We start from the raw sequence: 18,472 nt of genomic DNA on the forward strand, positions 1-18,472 counted from the left end.
TGTGGAGTGTGCCAGCCCAGCCCTGCCGTTGATGATCAGGACGATTCTGAGTATCATGGAACTTTGCCAGTTATCACAAGTTTGCTTGGCTTCCTTCTCATTCCTGCCCTGTTTGCTAAACTTCCTTGTCAGTCTCCTTGGAAATACGTGTATGCGCACACACTCGTGTGTGTGTGTGTGTGTGTGTGTGTGTGTGCATATATATATATTTTTTTCTGGAGAATACAAGCCAAAATAACTAGCTTCTGGGGGAATTCAAAGAAAGAAACTTGAAATTCACGAGTTTATAGGAGGAAGAAGTGCTTCAGGAGATGAATATAAGTTGGAGTGTGAGCTGCTCCCTGGAGACGTGGTGATAAATGGAAAGAAAGGCAGATGGAAGAAGTCAAATGTCTTATGAGAAACAATCAAGAAATCTGAGCCGTAGACATACTAAAACATTTCACCCTTCTCCAATTATGCTCCAATGAGCATAATCAGTTCAATAAAATTATATGTGACTGTATCAATGTTATTGGCAGATGGGTTCAAGTGTCAGCCTCTTGGGGGTGTCCCAGAGGCAGAGACATTCCTCACAAAACATCACATTTCTTTCCCGGTGGCTCCCTCTCAAGACATTTTGAACCAAGACTATAAAGACCTGGCCATTTGCTTCAACTTGGGGCAACTGTGAAAGGCCATTCCAGCTCCAAATGTCCCCAAGGGGACAGCCAAAGCTGTTCTTGAGCCTGAATCCTGTATCTCTTTCCCCCTCTGCCACTCACTATGGCTTTCTTTCATTACCTCCCAGGTGTCCATCTTGAGTGCCCCTTAATAAGTATTCTGGAGGTGAAACTGCCTCAGAGTCAGTTATTCAGGCATGACCTGGGAAATAAACTAACCAAAATCCTCAGCATGACCACACACCATGCTTAGTGATGAGGAATAAAGAAAATCATTCGTACAAATGCATTGTGAGAAAAAACCAGAAAATGATAAATAGCATTTCAGCCGGTAAACATCTTCCCTAGAAAATATGCATGAAGTAGAAGAAAATTGTAACAAAAAAACTCCTAAAATAAATCATTTCCATACTATAGAATGCCTCGTGTTACAGTGTCAGTAACAGAACTGAAGAAATAAGTTGATAAAAATTAACAACTGTCTATAATGAATGAGGAAATTTTAAATAACTGCAAATAATCTTAGCTATCATGGCTAAATTATGGGAGTGAGTGAAGAAAGTCAACAGTCAAGACAATGAGAAGGCAATTAAGAGGTAAAAAATAAAACGAAACAAAAGTGAAAAGATTTATTGATCATATAAAAGCTAGGAATATATACTATATAATATGCATAGAATCAATTAAAAACAAAATAATGGAATAAGACATATATTTAAAACTCTAAGAAAACTTTACACAAATAAATTAAGACTTGAACCTTCATATAGAATGTGTCCTTAGTATATCTGGGGAAATTAATATGAAATGGTCATCTCATGATATATCCAACCCTAACAAAATGATTAGACTTTAAAGCCAACAACAAACAAGCAAACAAAAACTGTCAGGGCCACCAGGAAAAAGATGCTAAGTCATTTGTCACCCCCCCCCCAAGAAAAAGAAAATTAGAGGAGGAAAAAAGAAAAATCAACTTGGTATCAGAGTTTTTGCAAGAAGGAAATGGGGCAGACTTGCGAGAAATTAAAACACAAAAAGGATAAACCAAGAACTATATTCAACAAAGCTGTACTTCAAGCATCGATATCTTAGAAAACGAGTTTTATATATGCAGTGACTCCAAAAAAACCACATTCTGAAACCTGTTTTTTAAAATTTCCTCAAGAACAAATTTTGACTTTCCCCAAGTATTAGTGGGGGAAATTTTAGCAAAAAGACTAACAGTAAACAATTCATGTATTTATAGCAGATATGAGATTGAAACAAAGTGGAGATAAAGTAGAAGAATAACAAATACTGTATGCTCCAACTGAAAAGAAATACAAGATATGGGTAGAAAATTTTTTAAAAATTGTATAGTAAGATATTCTCACTGACTAGACCATAGCTAACAGGTTTGTGTCAAAGAATATCTGATGAAACAGAAATCCATAGAGTAGAAAATGAGTTAATATTAACTGAGACTTACAGTATTATGTAAGGTCTCAATATAAAAGTAAACACTAGAATAAAAAATGTGAACCGTTTCTGAACACCAAAACAATATAAAAATATTTTTGAAAGTATAATATGGAGAAATCAATGCAGAATATTTATACATGTATACATATATATTTAAATATACATATATATACACACAAGTAGAGAGACCAGTTTGAGATGAAATATATCAGTTATGTCAATAATTTTACATAGATTTTTCTCATCTGTTAAAATAAACTAAGCCTGTAAGTATTAGTAATATATAGATATGGACCAATTCAGAAAAATGTCACATGAACAGGTATACAAATAGTTTGCAATCAATCAAAAAAAGTTGGAATTTTCAATAAATGGTGTTTGAACAAATTGGTGTATTACCAATTGATAGTAGGTAAGTTTTAATTCATACTTTACATCATAATGAAGTGACCTGAAATAAATTAATAATCTAATTCTAAATAGTGAAGTAAAATCTTTGTGAGGATACTTTTTCTATGGTTTTGATTTTGTTATTTTACATATTCATAAAACAAAATTAAATTAAGAATAGAAGGAATAAAATTAAATATAACCATAAAAGTAAAAATCTAATTATACATATAATTGAAAACAGAAAAAAATAGAAAAAATTAACTAAATTTTTTTACACAGTGATCTTACTAAATGATGTTAGTTAGATATATTCTAATTATGAGAAAAAAAACCACCTTCAATTAAATTTAAAATTGTTTTTGTAACATTAGTTTACTAAATTTAAACTATTTTATATGTATTGTTTATATTATAATGTTGACTAGTAAACATATTGTCATTTGGGGAAGTAGAGTGATTATTATAGGAGAAGGAGGATATAAATGTGAATAGGAGAAGCAGAGAAATCCTGTGTTGTTGTCTGAGAAGGTATCAGTGTGAACTTAACAATTTTTAGTATTTTTTTGGCAATGATATCCCAGTAATAATGAGCACACCTAGTGCCTAGATACTGGGCTGTAATATCATTCCCCAATAAAAGCAAGAAGGGTTCCTTAGAAAAATAACAGGTTCCAGATGTAGCACGGTAAAAATAACTGAGGCATTTGAAAGATTCTGTTTTGCTGGAAAAAAAGGAAGTACTCAAAAACTGATGCAGGTATTTCAAAAAACACAAGGACCAGGTTTACAGGGGGCTAGGGGAGGTATAGCAAGGGGTGGGGAAATTGGGGAGGATAACATTGGGAGAAATACCTAATGTAGGGGACAGGGGGATGGAGGCAGCAAACCACCATGGCAAGTGTATAGCTATGTAGCAATCCTGCAAAATCTGCACATGTACCCCAGAAATTAAAGTGTAATCATAATTTTTTTAAAACTTAAAAAAAATACTAATCCTAAAAAGTGAAGGGCCAGGCACTGTGGCTCATGCTGTAATTCCAGTATTTAGGGAGGCTGAGTTGAGTAGATTGCTTGAGCTCAGGCATTTGAGACCAGTCTGGGAAACATGGTGTAAATCTGTCTCTACAAAAAATTCAAAATTTAGCCAGGAAACCAAACAAACAAAAAATGACCCTTCAATGCAATAAATTTATTTTGGAGTTTACTCTGAAGAAATCACAAGATAGCTTAAAAATTACAGTTGCAATTATCTCTATATATTTGAATAAATTGGCTGAAAACACAGGCTTCTGTAAAAAAAAAATCTCTGGTGAAGAAAATCACTTTGTTCATGTTAACAGCAAAGCTGTTCCAATCATGGCTTAACTGAAGTGTTGAATATGGCCGGGGCGCTCCTGGAGACACTTATTTCCTTTTGTTAGCACCGTCACCATGACACCCCTGATTACCTGTGCTTGTCAGCTCACTGATGTCTCACTGGGCTTTAACACTTTCTTCCTTGTTCTTCACCCAGGACATCACAAACTACTTTGCTCTTGAAAGAGCAGTGCCCCAGAGAGCTTAGACTCTGGTCCAACTCATGCTGAGTCCTGGGTCCCAAGCATTTTGGCTGGGATCTCTCAGGCTCACGGGCTTATCCTCCAAACTGTAGATCTGTCTTTACATACCAATGTTTGGGTAAATAATAGATTCTGCTAATAAAAAGTACTCAAAAACTCTGCCAGATATATTTACTCAATTTTATTGTACATAAACATTTTCTTTAATCTTAATCAGAAACATACATGAAAAAATACTATCTCTGCTATTGTTCTCATCTCTCCATATAAGTTTTACAGAAACATTTTTAATTACTTTCCATTTTTAAATTAATACTACGTTTTAATGTGGACTAAGTAAAACATTGCATTTCTCATTTTCTTTCTTTAAATACTGATAACTACGTAAGTGTTTTGTGTCTACCACGTGCCATCTGTTATTTATTGTCCTACATCACCTTGATAGGATTTATTAAAATTCCTGCCCTACTTTGAAGTCCGTGAGGTCAAGGCCCTTGTCTTTTGTAGTCACCACAGAAGCCTCAACTGATGGCACCATTCAGGATGTTTGGTTGCTGTAGGCTGAGACTGCACAGCCAAAATGTTCCTATCCTAATTCCCAGACTCAGCAATATGCTACCTTACACAGCAAAACAAAATGTGCAAATCTGACTGAATTCGGGATTTGGGAATGGGGAGATTATTGTGGAATATCCCACTGGGCCCAATGTAATCACAATGTTTCTTGTAAGAGAGAGGCAGGAAGTTCAGAATTAGAGAGGAATAAATTGGAGTATGCTGTGCTGCTGGCTTTGAAGGTGGAAACAGGGCGGCAAGAAGTGCAGGTGGCCTCATAAAGCTGGATAAACAGGTACAGGCTCCCCTGGAGCCTCCAGAAGAAACCAGCCGTATGGACACCTACCTGCTGTAAATTGCAACTGATTTTAAACTTCTGGCCTCTAGACGCTCAGATAATAAATCTGTGCTGTTTTACATCACTATTTGTGTGGTTGTTACAGTAACAATTAAAAAATAATATGCCAGTAAGTCTGGAGGACTGGAGGTCGGAAATTTTAAAACCATCTTACGGTATTAGAGTCAGGACGTCCAAAGGGTTGGTTTCTTCTGGAGGCTCCAGGGGAGATTCTGGTACCTGCCTCCGCCAGTTTCACAGGGTCGTCTGTTCCTTGCAGCCCCCTTTGTAACTGTTGTAAACATGAAGGTAACTTTTCTTACATCGTATGGGAAAAAATTCGGGATTCAAAATTAGACTTTTTCTGAAAATAAACCCTGGCTATTTTTATTAGGTTTACTAAATTATGATAGTTATTTTCTCAAGACAATTGTGTGAAAACTGGACTATGTGCTGCTAAAATATTTCCTGCATTACTTTATTCATTTTAAGTAAAATACAAGACAGCAATTAAATAAATTTTAGTATGCTTTAATGATTAAAATGAATGAGTCTTTAGATAACACTTTTGTTTCAATAATTTCTGGCTGAATTTAGTAGAATCAGAATGTTACCTATACAACATACTAGCACAACTTTGTAGCTTTCTTGCTAATTTATGCAGAATGTTTAGTTTCAGACAAACATTACTGAAATGATGAGATGAACATCAAAACTGTTTTTATGTACTAAATAGCAAGTTTGTAATAAGCTATAGATCATCTCACGTATAATCAGTACAAATTCATCTTCACAATAACTTCTATAAATGTAGTACATCAATTTATGTGTGTATATAAAATTATAATTAAATTGCATATTGTTTCAATATCAACAACCTAAAAATGCAAGTATTTTTAAAAATCTAGTTATATTGAAATTTTCTTTACATGCAATAAATAAAATCTGCTTTAAATGTGCCTGTCCATAATTCATTCCTGATGCTATATTAAAATGCCACAGACTGGGTAATTTGAGAATAATAGAAATGTATTTTTTGTGGATTTGGAGAATGGAATGTCCAAGATGAAGTTGCTGAAAGAATCGGTGTCTGGTAAGGGCTTGATCTGCTCCTAAAAATGACGCCTTGTTATTGCATCCTTCAGAAAGAAATAGGTCAAACAGTCTGTCCTCATATGACGAAGAGATGAGGGGGCCAAGAAGCTCTTGGAAGCCTTTGATGTAAGAGCATTAGTCCCATTCATGTGGGCAGGGCCCTCATGGCTTAATCAGTTCTCAAGTGGTCCCACATTGTAATATCGCCCCAATGGGATTAAATATGAATTTTGGAAGGACAGAATTATTCAGACCATAGCATTATATCCCTGTCCTCCCAGATTCATGACTTTCTCACATGCAAAATAATTCATCTCAATAGTTCCCAAAGTTCTAACTTGTTCTAGCATCAATTTTAAAGTCTGAGGCCAAAGTCTCATCTAAATATCATCTAAGCCAAAGATAGGTGAGATTTCAAGTGTGATTCAGCCTCAGGCAAATTCTCCAACTGCTAGCCTGAAAAACATCAAGCAACTTACCTCCTTCCAAAATACAATGGTGGGGCAGGCATAGAATAGACATTCCCAGTCCAAAAGATGAAATAGACAAGAAAGGAGCAACAGGTCCCAAGTAAGTCCAAAACCAAACAAGGCAAACAACATTAAATCTTACAGCCTGAAAATAATCTTCTCGGGCTCTGTGTCTCATGTTCCAGATACACTGGGGCATAGGTTGAGCCCACAAGTGTCCACCCTCAAGGCTTTGCTTGGAAAAGCCTACAATGCAGCTCTTACAGTTTGGAGTTTTATACCTGTGGCTGTCCCAGGCTGCAGTTGCACACTAGTAGTGCTACAGGTTTGGGGGATTCCCTCACCCTACTCCCTCCCATGGCTTCACCAGACATTGCTCTAGTGGGGGCTCTCAGCAATGGCCCTGACCCCACAGCTCTGTTAGGCATTTCCCTAACAGGGACTCTCTGCAAAAGCTCTTAGCTATAGCAGTTCTCTGCCTGATCATTGAGGCTTTTCAGTGAATCCAGGCTTTCCAGGGCAACCTTTGAAATGCAGGTGGAGGTAGTCATGCTCCCACAGCTCTTGTACTCTGTGTACCTGCAGAGTTAGCACCACACAGACATCACCAAGATTACTACCTGTGCCTTCTGGAGAGTCAGTTGAAGGTGTACCTGGACTCCTTGAGCCATGGTTGGGGCAGCCAAAAAGTGCTTCACTAGTATTCAGGCAGCAGAGACATGAGAAAGCACTGGGCAGTGGGCCCCAAAATCCCGTGGGTTTTCTAGACCCCTTTTTTGAAACTATTCTGCCCTCAGGGCCCTGGCACTCTTGTCCTTTGATGGGTGTGGCAGCCAAGAAAATCTCCAAAATGCATTTGGGGTTACTCTTTCATTGCCATGCATGCTGATACTATCAAAAGTCACTTGGAGGACTTTGTTGTTCTCTCCAAAACACGCCTTTTTATTCTTTACATTCCGGTCAGACTTAGAATCTTCCAGGTTTTTAAGTCTGCTTCTCTTTTTACTATAAATTCTACCTTTAATTCATCCTTCCGTCTCACATTTTGTATAAGAATCAAGAGAAGCCATGTAGCACCCTCAACACTTCATTTGAGATTTCTTCCACCAAATACCTTAGTTCATTGTGTTACCAGCAGCAAATCTGATGGGTCTGGAGCAACTTAATTCTTGCCTCCTCAGAGGAAAAAATTCAGCCAAGAGGCAAAAATAAATAGTTTTAAGGCAGGGAGGGAGGGAGGGAGGGAGAGAGAGATCTTAGAGTAGGAGTGAGTTTATTTAAAAGTTTTGGAACAGGAATAAAAGGAAGTAAAGTACACTTGTTGGAAGAGGGCCACATAGGCAACTTGAGAGATCCAAGTGCTGCATCCAACCTTTGACTTGGGGATTTTATACATTGTCATGGTTTTGAGGTTCATGTGTCTCCTCTTTTGATTTTTCCTTGGGGCAGCCTTTCCACAAATACAGTGGCCTGCTGGCACTTGGGAGGGGCTGCGTGTGCAATGTGTTTACTGAAGTTTTGCACATGCTCATTTGAGGCTATATGAGACCGTATTCACACTGCTGATAAAGACATACCCCAAACTGGGTACTTTATTAAGAAAAAGAGGTCTAATGGATTCACAGTTCCCTGTGGCTGGGGAGGACTCACAATCATGGTACAAGGCAAAAGTCATGTCTTACATGTCAGCAGACAAGAGAGAAATAAGAGCCAAGTGAAAAGGGTTTTTCTCTTAGGGAACCATCAGATCTCATGAGGCTCAATCACTACCACGAAAACTGTGTGGGGACCCCTCTTATGATTCAATTATCTTCCACCAGGTCCCTCCCACAACACGTGGGGATTATGGGAGCTGCAATTCAAGATAAGATTTGGGTGGGGAAACATCCAAACCATATAAGAGGCATTTTTTCCCCTACTAGTCAAATGTTCCTAGAGGAAGATATTATACCAGTTAAATTCCACCACTCGCCTCTCAGTATGCATGCTTGAGCTTGCTCGCCCAACTCCTAAGATCTTGTTGGAAGCTGCTGATCACCAACTTCAGGTGTTTTCTATCTATTGGGAGACATCTTTCCCTGCTGCTGGCTGTGTACAATTATTATTTTAGACAGACCATTTAGTGACCACATGGCTATCATGTGGTTGTTAAGGTTGCCTAACATTCTTGCGAGGGTTGGGGTGCCTCTCCTGCCCTGCTTGTGTCTGCCTAGCAATCTATTCTAACAATTGCTCTTAAGTTTTGCCTTCCACAAAATACTGCCAAGTTCTTTGCCACTTTATAGATGGCATTTCCTCTCATTTTCAATACTTTCTTCCTTATTTTTATTTGAGACCTCATTGAAATGAACTTAACTGACTATATTTCTATCAGCATTCTGATGATGACCACTTAAGCAATTTCTAAGATTTTAACTATCTCTACAGCTAACATCTTTTTCTGAGCCCTTACCAGAATAGCCTCTAACACTCTCTTCATGGAGAGATAGGCTTCTAGGATTCACCAACAAAGTGAATTCCAGCCTGCATACATGACCACTTTAAAAGCTGTTTATTAGTCAGGGTTTTCTAGAGGGACAGAACTAATAGAAGTTTATTAAGCATTAACTTACATAATCACAAGGTCCCCCAGTAGGCTGTCTGCAAGCTTGAAGAGCAGGAGAGCCTGTCCAATTCCCAAAACTGAAGAAACTGGAGTCCAATGTTCTAGGGTAGAAGCACCCAGAATGGGAAAAAGATGTAGGCTGGGAGGCTAGGCCAGTGTCATCCTTTCACATTTTTCTGACTGCTTTGTATTAGCTGACTGCTGATTAGATTGTGCCCACCAGATTAAGGGTGGGTCTGTTTTCCCCAAGATGTAATACAAGATGTTGTCATAGGTATCTTCCCCCACTTTCAATTGGGCTGAGTTTTCCTGACTCTTAACTGTGGCTCCTGAGACCAGGCAGACTGTGGTCTTTCCCCTGCTACTTTCTTCCTGGCTCCACATGTGCTTATTGCTCCTATTCCTCATACTGAAATGACAGGGGGGAACTCACACCATACAGCTTCTGTCAGAATCTGTGTTCCACACCTGCCTGCTTCTCTTCATTCCCCAGTGCCTTCAGGTATCTGCTTATTGCATTATGTTTAGATTTTATTATTGCTATCTATAGCAACATTAGTCCACTTTGACATCACACTACACTATTAGAAATGCAATTCTAAATATCCTAAGGGTTTTTTAAAACATGGGTTTCTTATAGAAATCTGTGCTGTACTTGATAACATATCAACACATTTGAATCTAACTTGCTTTATAACAATGAAATACACGTACATGTGCTAGGAACATGTATGTACCTTTAATATGTGACATCGATAACCTCTCCGTATAAGCACAGTTGAATATTTGATGAGTACAATATTTACAATATGTGAAAGTTAAAAATCTTTTCTACTTCTCTTTGAATTGATAGCAGTCGAAAATATAGTCTCCTAGGAAATAAAACCTCGTAAAAAATTTGAACTTTCTTTTCAAAGCTGCTTGCGGTTGTGTCTTATTTTACAAAAGGAAGAAGAAAATAAGCCAGTGATAACAGTGATTAAGAATGGTTACAAGTAAAAGCCTCACTTACAAAAGTAGACTTGAATTTTCATGAGCTGCTCATCTATCTTTGTGTGCTTTTGTTATTACCCTTTTCAAAATGCTCATCTTTACCTATGACTACATTTTATATTACCCTTTCTCATAATAGCTTTGAATTTGTCCCCTCAGTGGGGTGTTGCACTCATAACTCACACATTCCTGATTTCCATGATGTAACAAAACACAGTCTGTTGCTATGGCAATCATCAGCATCTTGCAGTGCAAGCCATCATGATTACAGGTCTCCGGTGCTAGACTCTTCTTCCTTCAATCAATGTTCAGAGATCTTTTTTGTTCTTCCACACATTCCAGATTAAGTGCTTAGTGTGCTTTGATTAATGTTTCAAAGTCTAACCAGTATAGTGATGTGTTAAGTGGCAGTGTTTTATCTGTATTTTTCTTTAACTGCATTCATTGTTCAGCTTATAAGAATAGGTCACTGAATCACAGTAAACTGGGTATATCTGACATTTTGAAAATACACAAATAAGTCTTGAAAAGCAAATACATGTATTTTACAATTTGTTTACATGTGAACTAGATTGTAGGACTAAAATCTTAAGCATGTAAACTGCATTATAAAGAGTAAACTTTGTGTTAATAATGTCTTATTAAATATGGATCAGGATCCTGAATAACTGTATGTTGAGGAGAGGCAGATCATCCCTATCACACAGGTAAGCCACTAAGTATGATACCTACAAATGTGTTGCTTTGTATTTATCAGACAAATTTTAGTCACATATTTAGGTCGCAAAGCTAGATGTGTATAAATTAAAAGTATACATTCTGCTTAAATTGCACTTATGTGTGTCCAGAAGTGAAAGCCCCATTCTCTGGGATATATGTTCTTAGTATTAAAAACTGTGAAGATTTTTGTACAGTTTTGCAGTTCCTGTACAGAAAAAAAGTTTAAAGTCAAAATAACAATGAATGTTGTTTTTATAAAATTACGAAACACAGGCCAGTTTTTGTAGAAAACAAATCATCATATAGCAAAAACACTGTGAATTTCCTAACTGATCAAAACCTGTTTTTAATTTTTTCATACCATATTTAGGCCAGTGATTTCGTGAGAAGGCAAATCATCTAAAAATGTAAAATTAAGAAGTCTTATTTGCCAAATTTGAAGAATAAATTAACAGCCACTGAGGTAATATGTTACTCAGATGCCCATGATTCTCCCACCTCTGGTTTAATTTTGGATTCAATAAAGGTCACCTGGTAATTTGGATTACCATTTAAAGCCAGAACTTTACTATACTGAATCAAATTATTTTCCTCCTCAAAAATAACAAAGATACCCTGGCACAAATTGCTGTTTAAAATTCACTAAATAAGAAAATCAATTTTATGAACTATCAACTAGCAGTAAACATCTAAATGTCCTTTTGACAACTACTAATACGTAGACTAAGTAACTTACACATTTTCAAAAATTATGGGCATTTAGATTAATCTATACACATTATCAACCCTCAAATTTGCTCAGGATCAGGTAAATTCAAAGGATTGAACTCTATTCAGAAAGGAAGTATACAAATTACAAAGAGAGTGGACACGTATTCATCTACCACTCTATGCAACTAAGTGGCATAATTTTTGTAAGGGGAAGAAAATGAAGTATTTAAAAGTTGATGAGTTTGCATCTAACATAAATATTTTGCATGCTCTTCTCCTTTTCAGACCAGTTCTTAAACTTTGGTGATATCTGGTGTTATCTAGTACTATATTCCATATACCGATTGCAATGTTCTCTCTCAAGTTCTCTGTTTTCAAAATTCACTCTCCCAAAAGAATTTGCCAAACTAATGTAACCCCCAAAATGATGTGTTATCTTTGCATTTTATCATAAAAATTTAGTCTTACTTAACAGTAAAGCATTTCTGATTGAAAATGGTCATATGTAAGCCAACAGGTGACATAGATCAAGTTTGTGGAAGCCTTTGAATGGTACTTGCCTACTTAAAGTCTCTACTTTTGGTAAGGCAAATCCAGAATTACCATTCCACTTAGCAGGAGTGTAATAATAGTCACTGTATATAATGACATTCATATGACAAAGTCTTACAAGACTGGAATCAATGAACCAAAGATGACACTGTATTTTTTGTAGCCCTAGAACTTTCCTGCATAAACATATGAAAACATATTTCAGAGCAAGGCAGCACATATTTCAATGTCAAAACATCTGATGACAGTAACATTGAGCAGAGTAAGCATTTTAAAAGACAAGGATAAGACCTAAAGGAAAACAAATAACTTCTGTTGGAGCTTTAAGATGAAGTAGGTTTAGATGAATGCAAATGTGTTCATCTGGAGAAAGAAAGCACAAGCTTTAAAGTTGGGCGTAAGGCACAATTCGAAGTTAATGACCATAGAAAAAGATGTGCCAGCCCAACTCAATGTGTCAACCAACTGTATTAAATTGTATAAATATGACTTAAAATATCTAGACTGTTTTGTGGCCTCTCTTTTGAATATCAAATGAACCAATCTATAATTTTTATATTTTTACAGAAGTTGGCTAAATATTTTTTAATAATCACTTTATCTTTTACATAACAACACATGTATTTTTAACTTAAAATTTATTACCAATAGAAATAATCCTCTTACGTGAGTTGTTAATCAGAATTTTAAATATTAAATATTATAAAGCAAAATATCTGAAGTAAATGTTTAGCTTCTTGTAATTGGATTTGACCTGCTTCTTAAGTAATTGCATTTCAGTAAATACCAAATACTATAATGCACTTACTGGAAACATACAAATCAGTAAATTCTAGTCACTTATTTCAGATGGGCTTAAAGTATTTTTCAGTTGCGCATAAAATGTTGAATTTTCCTGTAGTTGTTTTCTAATTATTACTTTCAAAGCCACTGAGTAACAATAAGTTTGGGATAGTATAAATTGATTTCACTTTGTTTTTCATTATGTTGAATTAAAATTATTCATTATCAATTTTTGTTTTTAATATATTTATTTATGCTAACACTTTTCACACTGCTTTGCATTAATGATTATTGTTATACTCTTAAACCACATACATTCCTAAAGCTGGGTATGAAAAGCATTGCAGTAGGGTAAGAAAAGACAATTACACATGTGTTTATGATTATCTCATCATCTAGAAATTTCTCAATCTGTATTTTATATAGAAGTGTGAAAATGTGTTATTTAAATCACTTATTACCACTCTGAGAGTACATGTAAAGAAACTATAAATAGTTATATTAATAATTTTTTCTAAGGATAAAAACTAATTGGTAGAAAGGTACTCAAAAAAAGTCCAGATGATGCAGTAGAATGTCCTAAGGTAGATTCAACAATTGAGTTACTGATACTATATTGAATTATATCAGCATTTCAATCTCCTAGCAATTTCTCTATTTAGTAGATACAATGACAATCGAATAAAATGGATTAAATGGCAATAAGCAACATTGGGTACAATGACAATAAACCTGGATAAAAAGCTGGGAAATTTTGCTTTTAAGTCATTCATTTACCTTTAACATGAATTTAAAATTATATACATAAGCCTCAAAATATAAACTTATGAATAGGGTAAGTTATATGTTTAGGTTACTTCAAATAAAGGAATCAAGCAAACAAGTGGACTATAATGTTTTAATTCCAGTTTACATAAATAGATATTTTAGTTGGCAGTGCCTCCAAAAGTGGATACCACTTGGTTAGCAGAGCTCATTATTTAAAGGGGAAATTTCATAAATAGGGAAATTTTTGGTTTATGCAGCACCTAATCTACCAATATGTAACACAAGAGTGTATGTTTTCAAGAAAGATTGATTTATCTAAGCAGGACTTATTACTGTATTTGATTAGAGCTAATATCACTGTATTAAAACCAAATAACATGACAACTAAGAAAAGTTATTCATTGAGTAGAAAAGTTTTTAATTTGCCCCCTTTAACTGTAGCATATTTGTCCCTCAAATTATTATTCTTAATTTGATTGTCATACTACAGCTTTTCCCCGTGGGAATCAGAAGTGCCTTTTTTAAAGCACATATATTTAAATATGTCACTCAAGGCATATTTAGAATATGTCATATGGCATTCAAGTTTATCTTACATTGTGATGACATTCCCAAGTTATCTGAAGGTACTGATGGAATTTGAGGCTGGGAAGCCTTCATTGATCAAAATGAAACCTTCTTCTTGGATCAAAATTATTCATTCCAATATATACAAATCTGTGCCTAAATTGGAAAATCTCTGGTAAATTTTTTCTCACAAATGCTATAGGCATAGTCACAAAGAAGTTTACAAATAAGTTTTACTTATGGCCTTGAGATATAGTGACCAGTCTCACAATTCTCCATATATGATGTAATTCAAATGAAGTATTACTAAAATAAGTCATAAGGTCAAATACAATAGCAAATTTTATTTAGTGCACTATTGTATTTATTTAATGCAGATTTTAATAACATAAAAACACACCTTTTGCAGTGCCTATGCTTTAATATTTTATCTTGAATAGTGCAGTAGAATCTAAAAAGGACTAAAACATTTAGTATGTGCAACAGCATGGCAAATAGACTCAAAGATAGGCCCCAATGATCCCTGCCTCTTGGTATTCATACTTTATACATTCTTTTCCCTTGTCTTTGGGTGGGACCTACAACTCATTCTTAATCAATAGGATGTGGCAAAGGTATGGGATGTCACTTCCATGATGATGTTATATAAAATTGTAACTCCATAGTGAGTTTTTATTTTGGAAATGCCAATGAGACAAAGAACTGAGGGTGGCCTGAGGCCAACAGACAGCTAGAAACTGTAGCTCTCATTCCAACAGCCCAAGGAGAAATCAATTCTGCCTACAACCATGAGAACTTGGGATTGGATCCTGCCCCAGTTGAGTCTTCAGAGGATACCTCAACCCAGGCTGATACCTTGACTACAGCTTTATGAGACACTTTAAAAACTGGCCCAATCTAAGCAATGCCTGGCTTTTTTTTTTCTTTTTAAAAAGATGAGATCTTGTTTTATTGCCTAGGCTGGAGTGCGGTGGCTATTCAAAGGCACAATTATAGTGAGCTACAGCCCTAAACTCCTGAGCTCATGTGATCCTCCTGCATCAGGTCCTGAGTAGTTTGGACTGACAGGCATGTGACACTGTGCCCAGCTTCCTGTCTGGACTTTGATCTATAAGTGTAAATAATTTAAAGTTGCTAAATTTGTAGCAGTGTATTATATAGCAATCAACAACCAATACAAACAGAAAACTCACATTTATGCTGATTCTAAACTGTATTTATATCATTTCAGTAGATGAAGGATTAATTGAGACTTATTGCAAGATTTCATAGAAGAGTAATTCTTACCAAACAGAAATCAAGGTCAGTACTCTGTCAGGTCTGGTGTGTTTCGTATATTTTCCTGCTTACCAAGCTATTTACGACTACCATAAGAAATAAACGTTCAATATGATATAAGGTAAATTCTTAATATTGATTAGAAATGGGCAAAGTAACTTGATGGATACAATTAATTCTATATCAAAGAAAGCAAAGATTCTAATCATACTATTATTTCATTTGCACAAATTAACTATATGACTACAATTATTCTATTATTTCATCCATATTTCCAACAATTGGCTTAAACAATACAGTACATCATGAGTTCAGCATATTGTTGCAATTTGAAAACTGTGTCCAGGTATATGAATAACTACTATGACTAAGCATTCACTATGAGAAAATTCTCAAATGTTGAGCTTACTCTGATTTTCAGAAAGATGTACCAAGTTTAGATGTTAGTTTAATTTCCCTTTTCAATCCCCAATTGTAATATTTCTTCAAAATGAAAATCAATGCAACCATTTTATCTTTCAAAAATCTTTTTAAAATCTAGTTATTATAGTGAGAGCTAGAAATATTATCACTCCCATTGTTTATAATTGAGGGGTAAATTTTCAAGAATTTCTACTTCACTTAGAAATAGAAATTCTATTTTACTTGGAAATAGAAATCCCCAAAAACAAATTGTTTCCTTTCTCAAAAGACATCTGTTTACCAACTGTTTTGAACTTGATTTAAAAAAAAAATAGGAAAAAAGAGCAAAAAAATACTTTGCTGATTGGAACAAATAGCATGTTGAAATGTAGCTAAAAGGGGGAAAACAGTATTTTTGCCAAAAAATAAAAGCCAAAAGTGAAGTACACAAGTGAAATCATTTTAATGAGGAATAAATATGCATGGGATATCACAGAAATGTAAAGTTGAAAATTCAATCCACTATATAATGAATTAACAGTACCTACTGCTGGAACTGTCCTGTTACTTTGTGTGAAAAAGCTAATGAGCAGGGGAGAAGTTTCCAAAAACAGGATAGTCAGCACATTCCAGGAACCTACTTGCTTTTTAAAAGGAATTATAAATAGCACATGGCTATTTCTTGAAAATGGACATAATTTTCTTTTATTTCTATGTTTAGAGGTAGTTATTAGATTTTTTCTGTCTAGGGAGATAATAGTAACAAGGAAAAATTAAAGCTACACATTTGATGCATCATATCTGCACATATTTTTTACTTTTTAAAATGGCATTGCTTTGAATATAAAGTTTACAATAAATTTCTCTTAGCGTGCTTCTTTGTCCCTCCAAGAGAATAACACTTCTAAGAACCACCTCACTCATATATGTGGGACTCACACACTCAATTGGCAAGGGCCAGCTTGGTGACTTAAAAGACTGACGTTCATTATCTGACACACAGGGAGTGAATACCCCATCTAAAGGGGAACACTTCTTGACTTTAGTCATTTGCAGAGATGAGGAAATACCATCTCAATATATTTTGAGAATAACATTTTCAAAGTGATGTTCAAGTGTTTTCACAGCACCTTCTGATTTTTAAACCTAAGTCAAACAATTTAAAATATTGCAAAGGCTTAATAGACTATGTCTAGTTGCATAAGGCAATTTACACAGCAGTACTTACCCAGTGGCCCATCCTAGGCTTACTCCGTGGATCAAGCTGAGGGACTCCTATGTGAGCTTCATGACTCAAACTGCACCAAGAGCATTCCCTGTTGGAGATTTAAAATCTGATAAAAGATAATCATATAATCACTTTGTTGGGTACAAATCATCCTATAAGGCAGTGACAAAAATAGTAAGAAAGGTCCAGAAACTCTAGGAAGTACATTGATTTCTAACCATCCTTTAATTTTTAGGTGACTTCTCTAGTTCTTCTGATAAATACCTTTTGACTATGTTTTTCCTCAGTTAACCAAAATAGAGTTTTGTTTCATGAATACAAAATCAAAACAAAAACAATCTAACAACCACAACAAGAAAACCTTAATTGAGATTCAGTCTTTTTCTTTCTATTCAATCCCTTTCTTTTTTAAAAAAAATTTATTTATTATACTTTAAGTTCTGGTGTATGTGTAAAGAACGTGCAGGTTTGTAACATAAGTATACAGGTGCCATGGTGATTTGCTGCATCCATCACCCCATCATCAATGATAGACTAGATAGAGAAAATGTGGTACATATACACCAGGAATACTATGCAGCCATAAAAAAGGATGAGTTCCCATCCTTTGCAGGGACATGGATGAAGTTGGAAATCATTATTCTCAGCAAACTGACACTAGAACAGAAAACCAAACACGGCATGTTCTGATTCATCCAATCCCTTTCTATACATAGTTTCAATCAGGAGAAAGGCCAGGCTCCTAAGGGTATGTAAATGGAGGGGCAGTAAAAAGGGTAAAATGTTTTTGCTTGTTAATGAAATTGTGGTGATGAGAGGGCGATTGCCATTGTTATTTAGCATATCAGGGGGTGGAGTCTGGAGAAGTTCCAGGTCTAGTAAACATATTGCTTTGAGAGGCACAAATGTATACATAAGGAATGATGCCATTTAAACACTGAAAGAAATACTGCTTGTTTCTCAAAGATCTCAAGAGGAGCAGCATGATATACCCAAATCAATAATCTGTTATTTCAAAATTCACGATGTCAACCTTGTAAGATTTACTGCTGAGGTAAAATGAGGAAACTGATGCAAGTACAAGAAAGTGAGAAGCTAATTTATTCAGCTCCTGGGCAAGGTTCTGTGGTTTAGGGTGGGGCCAGAGAAGTCATGCCTGGCTGTTTAGGGCATGGAGTTTTATGGGGAGGGCAGGCAATTGATTGGCTATTGGGGAAACAAAGAGAAGGCATTTCTATTGGCTGTTGAGGAGCAGGAAGTACATAGAGTTAGAGTAGGAAGTACATGAAACTAGCTGCCATTGGTAGGCTGGCAGGACCTTGGGTAAGTGGGC

At 35.6% G+C, this 18,472-nt stretch overlaps 1 long non-coding RNA gene across 1 annotated transcript; it reads right to left on the minus strand.

Moving 5' to 3' along the window:
• Window positions 1–5,921: 5,921 nt before the first annotated feature.
• On the minus strand, window positions 5,922–10,287 carry LOC144581518 (uncharacterized). Its single transcript, XR_013532411.1, has 3 exons — window positions 10,150–10,287; window positions 9,145–9,238; window positions 5,922–7,111 (listed from the first exon to the last, which is right to left on the minus strand). It is a non-coding gene; the product is annotated as an uncharacterized LOC144581518 (long non-coding RNA).
• Window positions 10,288–18,472: the final 8,185 nt, after the last annotated feature.

The sequence above is a fragment of the Callithrix jacchus genome, chromosome 2, assembly GCF_049354715.1.
Source record: "Callithrix jacchus isolate 240 chromosome 2, calJac240_pri, whole genome shotgun sequence".
Lineage (NCBI taxonomy): Eukaryota > Metazoa > Chordata > Mammalia > Primates > Cebidae > Callithrix > Callithrix jacchus.